This window comes from Eucalyptus grandis, chromosome 5 (assembly GCF_016545825.1).
Source record: "Eucalyptus grandis isolate ANBG69807.140 chromosome 5, ASM1654582v1, whole genome shotgun sequence".
Taxonomy (NCBI): Eukaryota; Viridiplantae; Streptophyta; class Magnoliopsida; order Myrtales; family Myrtaceae; genus Eucalyptus; species Eucalyptus grandis.
In genome coordinates, this window is record NC_052616.1 from 3,208,311 (window position 1) to 3,219,657 (window position 11,347).

Below are 11,347 nucleotides of genomic sequence, written 5' to 3' on the forward strand. Positions count from 1 at the left end.
GTAGGGAAAACGACAAGGAAACCATTTGGAAAATGTAAAATAGCTAAATTTCCTTTGCAATTAATCCATTTTGACGTCTGTGGTTCGATGAAAGTAAGAGGAAGGCATGAGCCTGTTTATTTCATCACATTTATAGATATTTATACTTGATTCGGATATGTCTATTTGATTTTTCATAAATCTGAAGCATTGAGTTGTTTCAAAAGGTTTATGAACTTGGTAGAAAATCAATTAAACAAGAAAATAAAAGTATTGAGATCCGATCGAGGTCGAGAATATTTATCTGATGAGTTCAGAAAATTATGTGATGAAAAAGAAATAGAAAGACAGTTGTCTATTCCATATATTCCTCAACAAAATGGTGTTGTGAAAAGAAGAAATAGAACCCTATTGGAAATAGTTAGGTCCATGATGGCGCATGCTAACTTACCTATCACTTTTTGGAGTGATGCGTTGTTAACTGCTGCCTATATACTTAATCGGGTGCCTTCTAAATTAGTTACTTTTACTCCATATGAGTTATGGACAGGTAGAAAACTAGACTTAAGTTTTCTTAAGCCATGGGGTTGTGCTGCATGTACTCATGAGCCCTCTCACAAGTATGGGAAATTAGGTCCCAGAGGAAAGAAGAGTATTTTCATAAGATACTCCGAACACTCGAAAGGGTATGTATTCATAGGTGAGCAGGAAAGTTGGAGTATAACTGAATTTGAATCATGGGATATCACATTCTTAGAGAATGAATTTCCTAAGAAGGGCGAAATAAGTGAAGATTACTTCCTATTTGAAACATTGGATCAAGATAATAATATACGTGGAGTTCGTCCAAGTGAGAGTAATATGAGAAGTGATGAATTGAATTCAACTCATTCTCAATTACAACCACAAGATGAGACGACATCATCATTATCTAATCCTAGTGGGAGCATGATGGGGAATGATGTGCAAAGTGTACAATCTCCCATACGGCGAATAAGTCGCAAAAGTATTCCCCGTCGACATTTTGACATTGAATGGGAAACTTTCATGGTTGCTTCACATGATGAGGATGAGCCAAGAAATGTTAATGATGCTTCAAATTGCCCTAGTAAGGAAAAATGGATTTATGCAATGGAAGAGGAGATGAAGTCAATGAAGTCAAACCAAGTTTGGGAACTGGTTGATCTTCCAAAAGGACGCAAAGCTATTGGGAACAAGTGGGTTCTCAAAATAAAGCGAAAAGCTGATGGCTCGATAGAAAGGCATAAGGCTCGCCTTGTGGCGAAGGGGTATAATCAACAGGAAGGAATTGATTATGAAGAAACATTTTCTCCTGTAGTGAGATTTACCTCGATTCGCATTATTCTGGCAATAGTGGCTAGTATGGATCTTAAGTTACATCAAATGGATGTAAAGACTGCTTTCCTTAATGGAGAATTAGATGAAGAAATATATATGGAACAACCTACTGGTTTCATAATGAAAGGCCAAGAAGAAAAGGTATGTCGACTTTTGAGATCGATATATGGCCTTAAGCAGTTGTCAAGACAATGGTATATACGTTTTCATAATGCCATAATGGCATCTGATTTTACAATGATAGATGAGGATCATTATGTATATATCAAAAGATCCAAAGATCAATTTGTGATTATATCATTATATGTTGATGATATACTAATTGCCGGAAGTAATATGGAGTTTGTTAATACTGTCAAGAGTTGGTTGTCTTCCAACTTTGAGATGAAGGATATGGGTGAGGCTGCATACATTCTTGGAGTTAAGATTTCAAGAGATCGTTCGAAGAGATCGTTATCTCTTTCGTAAGAAACATATATAAATAAGGTTCTTGAACAATTTCATATGCAAGATTGTAAACCCATAAACACTCCTATTGCAAAAGGTGAAGGATTAAGCCATAAACTGTGTCTAAGGACTCCACAAGAGAAGGAACAAATGAAACATGTCCCTTATGCTAGTGTTGTTGGGAGCTTGATATACGTTATGATGTATATAAGACCTGACATATGTTTTGCAGTTGGAATGGTGAGTAGATACCAATCCAATCCAAGTTAAGCACATTGGAAAGCCGTTAAGAGAATACTGAGGTATTTGAAGGGAACTGCTGATTACAAGCTAAATTACCAAGGAAATGATCTGCGACTTGAAGGCTATTCAGATGCTGATTGGGTAGAAGATTTAGATGAAAGAAAATTTACCTCTGGATTTGCTATCTTACTGAACAATGGCGCTATATCATGGAGCAGTAAGAAGCGAACGTGTATAGCCTTGTCCACGATGGAAGCTGAGTTCGTGGCATTATCAGCAGCAGTATAAGAAGGAGTTTGGCTTAAGAGATTTTTGGATCATTTAGGTGTTATTGAGAAAGCTGCAAATCCATTATTGGTTAACTATCATAGCTAAGTAGTTATAGCGTACACCAAAAATCCAAAATATCATGGCAAGACCAAACATATAAATACCAAGTATAACTTTATCAAAGATATGGTTGCACGAAAAGATTCAGTACATATCTACGCATAGAATGATAGCAGATCCTATGACAAAGTCAATACCTAGAGATGTGTTTTGTGGTCATGTAAAATCTCTAGGATTGCGTAAAGTCTGATGTACTGGATTGTAATTTCCCTGAGTTGTTCACATTTATGAACTTGTGTTTTTTCATTATTAATGCCTATGAATTTTTGTTTGATCTTTATGCATCTTAATGCTCAGTGCATTATATTAAGTTGAGAAAGTATGTCGGACAGATATAAGATTAGCCCACTCACATGGGTAATCGCCTCTATTTACTGTGTGATAAATAGAGATGAGACGGTTTTTTAAGCTTATTATCTAGGTGATAATCGAGAACTCAAACTTAAATTATATATGTCACATTAACTAAGTGTTAAGATGATGACATAATATTTACTATGTCCGAAAGTAAAATAACCCACATATTTTATTTTATCTGTCTATGATGCCAGATGTGAGTTCTGATGAATTTTGTGTATATGTAGATTTGTGAACTCAAGTTAGACATTGGGTATGTCTGAACTATCATTTGTACGGTATTAAAGGTGTAGATATATGCTCCATGGGAAATGAGTTAATACCGTAATACGTATTTCATACTACGTATGCATGAGACAACCAATAAGAGTGGCAAAAGTTTGATTTCAACTTTTATGCCGTGTGAGACTCTTGAGGAAAAGAGTCCCTCGATTTAGTGCCCTCATGACTTTTACTTATTCTTAAGATTTCTATTCAGTGATTGCTATCTTAGGATATTGCCAATGATCATGAGTTGATTCGATCTAATAGGACATTTCTAGAAAAATAAGCTGAACTGAAATTGAGAGTTTAAAGGAAAGAGGAAGATCGAATTTGGAGAATCACATTGTAGTTTTTGTATTCACTGGTCGACCAATTATGACTGTCTTTGGGATAATCGTAATTGTGAATACAATATATCATTATTTGAAATGAGATCAAGAGAGATATAAATGTGATCGATTGATCTAGGGTACTGCATAGTAAATCTACTCAAAGTGTGATGTCCATTATGAGCGCTATATATTCCTAACAGATATATGGCAACGAGCTCTCAAAGTATGCTGGTCACACAAATTATTCACCGGTATGAATGCTACAGAGAGGTAAGGAGGATCTTGTTTAGCCCACCATGTGCAAGTGGGAGACGATGGTTTTTTATGATGGGCTTAAGGCCCGTTCACCCATGTTGGGCCTAAGAACCTAGCCTGCAAGATTAGGGCCCATGGATGAAAGAGTGCGTTAAAGGGTTGTGTCTTTTGGATGAGATGTTACGTTGAGGGGTTGCGTCTCTTGGAGGAGACGCTTTGAGGGAAATGAATAAAAGGCACGTACCTTTTGGATGTACATATGTGAAGACACTCTCTCCCCCTCCAGACAACGGACGTCAATCTCTCTCTCTCTCAAAAAGAAAAAGAAGAAAACAAAAAAGAAGTATACGCTTTTTCTCCCCCTAAAAGCAACGGCACGCTCCTTGATAGAACGGGATCAGAATTTCTTCCTCGATCGTCAACATTGGTGTTTAATCCGTGGATAATAAGGTACGCTCGATTTCGTGGTGTGTCTTTGATCAGTGATACATGTTCTTCCTAGGCTCGTCTTCTGCATTCGTTTTAGGGGTTTGATTTGGTGTCAAATCCGTTTTAGGGAATCAGTAATTCCCAACATTGGACATATTTTGTGATCGGCACGAATGAATCTCAAAATAACTTTGCTAGAGTCACGTGTGTTTGTGATATATTGTGAATTATGCAACGCCACTTTTTATTCCTTTTTCACGGGATCTCGTTGATCACTAGTAGAATAAGCACACTTGAGTAGCTGACCCTCATGAATGACTCGATTATTGTTACTTTTGCAATCACCACATCTATATGTCAATTTTGCCGATGGCCAATGGATCATAATTAGCGGGCATGTTTTTGTCGCACCACTTAATTGACTACTTCATGTACTACCACATGAAAAATGCTTGAGCTGGTTAAACAATTGCTAGCTTTAGAAAAAAACTACTAGTCTAAAATTCTTTTCAGTTTACTCCGTGCTCTTATCAATTATTGACAAGCTAAAGATTCCTTCCAATCTCCTTGCTTGTCTTGATGGATTTGGTTGTGCTTTTACTTTTACCTTTCCGGTTTGTAATGCGGGAGGGAGAGAAAGAGAGAAGGGCAGGGTGGGGTGCCCCTGCCCTGGCTTGTTTTTTGTGTTGTGGGGGAGGGGAGGGGAGCCCATCAGAAGTGGAAGGATAGAAGAAATACAGAATTGCTGTAGGTTGAGGGCGTGTGCAAGCCTTGTTTGGATTAAGATGCATCAATCGTCCATTATTTCTACCACAAAATAAATAAATAAATCGTACACTTGGTAGTTTTAGCACCTTCTTTGGGATGAAAACAAGAGTTTCTCAACTTGCATTTCTTTTTAGCTTGTGAACGAGCCATCTGTCTTCCTCGAAAGGATGCTGAATTAGAAGAATAGTGTCGCCAATGTCTTGAACTTGAATGTATACTGGCTTGGAAATTCTGTTTCTTTGACTTTATAATTGCTTTGTCTATCTCAGTATTGTATGCAAACATGCAAGGTGAATTAAGTTGAAGTTTTTTGAGTGCCACCACCTTACGGCTCATCTCTTCAATAGGACTTCAGTTCTACCGTAGGAGAGAGAATGAACATGAAGGTTGACCAATCATCTGATGTAGAACCTATTGGATTAAAGATGGCAAGGGCGTCAGCAGCATCAACATCTAGCTCAAAGGTCTCCATGTTTGGCAAGAAATCTGGTTTTGTCATACCAAAGAACAAGTTATCAGGTTCATTGGTTCCCATCTTTCGAGGAAATAAGAAGCTAGGTGGCGGTGATACAACTAGTGAGGAAAGTGGCAAACAGGGGCAGAGGAAAACAAAATGGGGACCTGACTTGACCCAAGATGCTGCAGTCAGGAGAGCAAGAACTTTGGCTTATCAGGTATTGATGGCAGTGATTGCGATTAGTGGTGAGGGTACCATAGGGTTTTTCGAAGAACATGAAGGAAAGGGGAAAAAAATGGAACAACATTGCAAATGCACCTCAATTATTAATTTTGAAGTGACTCATTGCATTGTACTTATAAGAGTGCAAAATTGAAAATGTCAATTTAATATTAAATGGAAAGAACCCAAGTCCCTAAAACATAATAATAACCAATTATTGATATAACTATCAACATTGATGGTGGTCTAGCGGCATTAGTAAGTACTTTGTAAATGCAAGATCCCAATCAATTTTTGGAAGTAGTGAGTTTTGTTAGAGGTTGTTTACTAAGGCATATCATCTTTCCGTTTATGCATAAAACCCTTTATCTTATTAAAGAGAAAAACATATCTAGATACACTTTAAGGAATCACAATCGACTTCATTACGAGGAAGAAGAAAATACATATTAGTTTTTAATAGAAGAGATTTGGGACCTTTAGGCACTGAAATTTCTCCTTGTTGCTCTGAAATTAGAAATAAGCACAATTTCTTTTTAAATTATGAAAAGAATAATTGGCTATCAAGATAATTGATTACACAGGGTTTTGTTTTTACGTCACTAATTTTATTTTTAATTGCCCAAACGATGTTTTTCAATAAAAATTAGGGAAAATTCCAAATAAGGATATGAGTGTCATCATTTTCTCAAATAAGGGCCTGAAATTAATTTTGTTTCAAATAAGAACTTAAAGTTGTTATATTAATCTCAAAGAAAGGCCTGAAGTAGTTATCATTGTTTCAAATAGGGAAAAAAAACCACCAAAAACCTCAAACTAGAATCCTAAGGAATAAGGAACCATATCATTTACTCAAATATTTTGGATGTTGTCGAGCTCCCTGTTATTGTCTCCGCAATACTTTAATGGAAGATCCTGAAGTTTTTTCCCTGCTGAATACAATGAAAAAAGTTAGGAGAGCTGCCTGTGTTGCATAGCTCACTAGCTGTATGGCTAACAGAATGAGAGAAACTTTGAAAGGGGAAAGCCACCGAATATCAAAGGATGAAGTCTGATATAGCAAGGATATAAGGGTACAGTGACACACTGCCTCAAAAGAGTTTTCTGCTATGTATTCAGTTCCGGCTATAGCATCAAGCGACACCAGGAGTTCCCCCAAACACTTCATTGGGAAGTGCTTTCATAGAAAGTCCCATTGAAGTGTTCGGGGGAACTCTAGGGGACACCCGATTCATAATGTTCCTCTCCTCTTCTAGTGAGTCATCTGCCTTGAGTTGATGAGCAAAAGAAACAATGCAGTGCTCTATATATAGGAATTGCTCCACTTGAGGAAGGAGCATTGTGTGTCAGGATAAGGCTCTTGCCATGTACCTAGACGTGCCTCTGAGCAACATGAAAGTCCCCGGAATGCATCAACATGAATTATTGTGGTATGTGATTCCTTTCCTTTTTACTTCGTTATCAGTTTCAAGTCGCTTTTTCCTCGTCTTCTGACAATCTAGTGATTAATCTGTGGCTCAGCATGAATTTTGCCCCTTTTTCGGCCTGCTTCATCTGCCACCGAGCATCCACTTTCTTGGCCTTCAGAATCCAGTTTTCATTAGATGATTACAAAAGTGTTTGTGATTGAAGTTCCATTTCACCTAGCACCAAAGAATATGGTTCTGTCAACTGGACATACTACATAAATGTATGATCTGGATGTTCAGATGTGTATGAATTGTTTAAGTGAAAACCTCTATTAATTCAAAGTTGGAAATCCTTTAAAGTGTTCGAGACATCCTTGACTGATGTAACTAGTATCTATAATTTGTAATTCTATGGTCCTTGAGACATTATTTACGACGAGATGTCACAGAATTTTTATCGATGGATTCGTAATTCTACTGGTTTTTGTCCTAGCTCTTTCTGTTCCCTTTTATAGTGGTTATTTTCTGTATTTTCGCGTTAACTTCCCCTTTTAGTTCCAATACCTAATAAAGCATGAAAGAGCCCCTCAAGTGTAAGGGTAAAGAGAAGACTGGAGCGGATGGGGCAAGCAAGACAAGGCTGGCATGGAGAAAAAGCTTGTGGCAGCATGCCATCAAATAATATTCTTGCTGCTCATCTGACGCATGAAGACGACCGGATTCATTTCTGTTAATTGCATGGATCTGATCCCATCAGATGGTCCAGGTCCCAAAAAGCAAATCATCTCTTGTTTTTGAGGTCATTCACAAAAGTTCAAATGTTATCTCAAAAAGCATGCTATTCCTTGCACCACAGGAATTCTTGGCAGACTAAAATTTCTAAATCAAAACATAACTTGGGTCATAATTGAGTTTTAGAGTAATTGGCGTCTCGCCTAAAACATGACATTGCACACGGTTAATCAATAATCACCATATCATCTGAAACAAGTGAAGTTATCAGATTACCCATAACTCCGGCATTGCTTTTGATGTAAAGCATGCAAGTACCCTCTCAAACTTGTTTTTGAGGTCATTCACCTAACATGTGGATTCGAGTCACTCATATTTTCCGCCACATTACCAGGGCTAATTATCCTTTATTCAGAAGCACCGAGAGCAATCCCAGCATGTTAAATGCCAGAAATCTAAACGCAGAACTTTCACATCCAGAAAAAGCGATAGCAACAAAACTTGTGGACATTCAGCTTGATATGATTCCTCTCCCAACTTATCGATCTACCCAGCAAATCTGACCAGGTTCATTTCGGCCAACCTAGGATTGATAAATTTCTCCTCTTTTCCAGTTTCCCCCACCAAACCCAGCCTTCTTTTTCAAAGGAATTACCGGTACTAAGTTATCCATATAAATAGCAGTCCTTACTTAGTGCACCCTCAGCATCCAGGCAAAACACAGGGAAGAAGGAAAAGAAGAGCAAAAAAGTCAGCTGTTCCCTGGAGTTCCCCTGATCACTTCACTGGGGCGCATGGTCCTTCATGCAGAATAAAGGATTGTCTCAACTACAGCCCTACTGAAGTGTTTGGGGGAACTTCGGGGGACATCTGACACTGATCACCGGAGGGTTGTCTTTGTTTTATGTGCTGTGTTTCGTTTGTTTCAATGGTGCAAGAAATGACTGACCCGAGTTCGGTCTCGAGCTTTCTGAGTGAGGTCTCTAACTCGCGTCATGTCGAGACCTTATCCACTCGAAAGCTCCAAAGTCAACCCTGAAGAAATGAAGTTCGGAGTAGAACTGAATTTGTTCTTTTAGTTTCTGCTCCTGCGGCGAACTGTGGACATTCCCGCCTGTTTTGAGGAAATTTTTGTGTGGTTGCATGCTTTGTGAATTCAATTCTACCATAGCTGTTCAAACTGTATTCATGCATCAAATTTCAATATCTTTTAAATCCCCACTTTTTGGTATTATTTGCATTGTATGGCACTGCTTTAAATTAGGCACGCTTTGACAAATTCCATCATGTGAGACGAGCGATCGTTTGGCGATGTTTAGGGTTGGGAGGTATGCTTCTTCTCTTTGAAATTACTTGCAATTCCACTACTTAAATGTGGCAGCCTTTTATTTCCTTTTGTTTTTTTTTTGCACTCCCGATCAAATTTTAGATCCAAGAGCTTTTCTCTCTCAATTTTAAATCCGGAAGCTTTTCTCTCCAATCTAATTTTATATTTAAGAGTTTTAATGAATAACTACTCCATCTCCAATTTCAATTATGTTCATAGCAGCTTTAATGTTAAATTTGCGATCGTTCAACGTTTTTGTGTTAAAAGTTTTGGCATTTCGTGTCACTATATATTTATGTTATCTCCGTATGGTGATGGTGTTGGGGACACTAAATCTAGATATACACTGCTGGAAGGCAAAATTGTAGTTGCAGATGGAGATCGGGTATAAGCTTATTACTAATGAAGATGTGTGATTCGGTGGTTCAAGAAATTAACTTTTGTCTCATCTCTGTCAGGTTTAAGTTCCAATTCAAATTTTTAGGCGAAACAGAGTCCAAAGAGTATTTCCACACACGACAAGACGTTGTTTGCACGTAAATCGACAATAACCATTCCCTAGAACTGCTATTTTAATTGAAAATGAAATATTATTTGGCTAAATTCTACATGCTAAGTTCACAAGAAGCTCTTTGCACATAAATCCACAATAAGCATTCCCTAGAACTGCTATTTCAATTAAAACTGATATATTACTCGATTTGATTCCACTTGTCAAGTTCACAACAAGCTATTTGCACATAAATTCACTGTAGCCGTTCCCTAGAACTACTATTTCAATTAAAAATGAAATATCACTTGATTAAATTCTACATCATAAGTTCACAAGGAGCTCTTTGTACATAGATCCACAATAGCAATTCCCTAGAACTGCTCTTTCAATTAAAAATGAATATTAGATTATTAAATTCCACATGCTAAGTTCCATATCTAGCGTTGCGGACAGCAAGTGAACCTGCATAATTTCAAAATCCAAGTGAGTTGAAAATGGGTTTTAAGCTGAATAGACACATTTATTTTAACCTTTGAGTTTTAAGACCCATTAAGGGTGTGCATTTCAATTTTGAAGTGACCCATATGACCCATTTAAAAAAAAAATTGGGTCACAAATAAGTTTAAGACCCATTTTGACATGTCTACATTGTAAATAAGTAGGTAGACCTGCATAAATTTCAGAACCTTGGTCCTCCTAACATTACAGCAGCTAACAATGAGCGATTGGTCCAAGGACTGATTATCTCAATCCTTGGACGTTTCAATTTATTGAGCAAACAGTAGTACATCCTAAGCTAGATTTTTTTTATTAACAAATCATCTTAGCTTCTTGTGGGTTCTGAAGCATCCTGACCAAAAGCCACGGTCGATTTTGCCCTGGTCCAAGCTACATGCACCCGAAGACACCTTGCTGATCAGCGCAGGGAAAGAGTGTGTAGAGGAGACATTACACCTTCACACCGCTTTCAAGCCAGTCAAATATTCACTTAATAAGAAGCTCACACTGAAATGGTTCTCAAGTTTCTCAATGTTAATTAAACAGTTCAAGAGCTAGTTCAGCACGTTCTACACAGAAAGAGTCTCCTCCAGCAACTGGAATCCCAAGGAATAAGGAACCATATCATTTACTCAAATATTTTGGATGTTGCCGGGCTCCTTGTTATTGTCTCCACGATACTTTAATGGAAGATCCTAAAGTTTTTTCTTTGCAGAATCCAATGAAAAAACTTAGGAGAGCTACCTATGTGACATAGCTCACTAGCTGTACGGCTAACACAATGAGAGAAATTTTGAAAGGGGAAAGCCACCGAATATTAATCTCAAAGAAAGGCCTAAAGTAGTTATCATTGTTTCAAATAATGACCTAGTTTCATTGACTCGCCGGTTAGCAAAAATTTTCAACCCATCAAGGGTATTTTTGACCAACACAATTTAATTTTTAATTTAATTATATTAAAACTTTAAAAAAAAAAAAGAAGAAGAAGAAGAGGAAGGAGAATAACTGACAGGAGGGCTTTTTCTCGCCTTTGGCTGCACGTCCCCTTGCTGGTGGGGCCACAGCAACACTCGAAGAGGTTGCTACTGCTTGAGTAAGGGCTGGCACGACAAGGGCTTGTAAGCCCTAGCCAAGGTAGGGAGAGAGTGGTGACCCTCTCCTAGATTTGGGCGAGGCCCTCAACCAACACCTTCAAACCTAGGTGGTAAGGTTTAGGGGCCCTAGGCAAGGGCCGCCATGCCGATGTGAGGGCCGACAACCCTTGCCTAGATTGATAGAGGGTTTTGCCCTCTCTTGTCTCTCACTAGGGCTAGCAGGCCCACGCCTCTAATTGACAAGGGTCGTTGGGCCTCACCCAAGTGCCAGCGACCTTGCTTGCCGTCATCA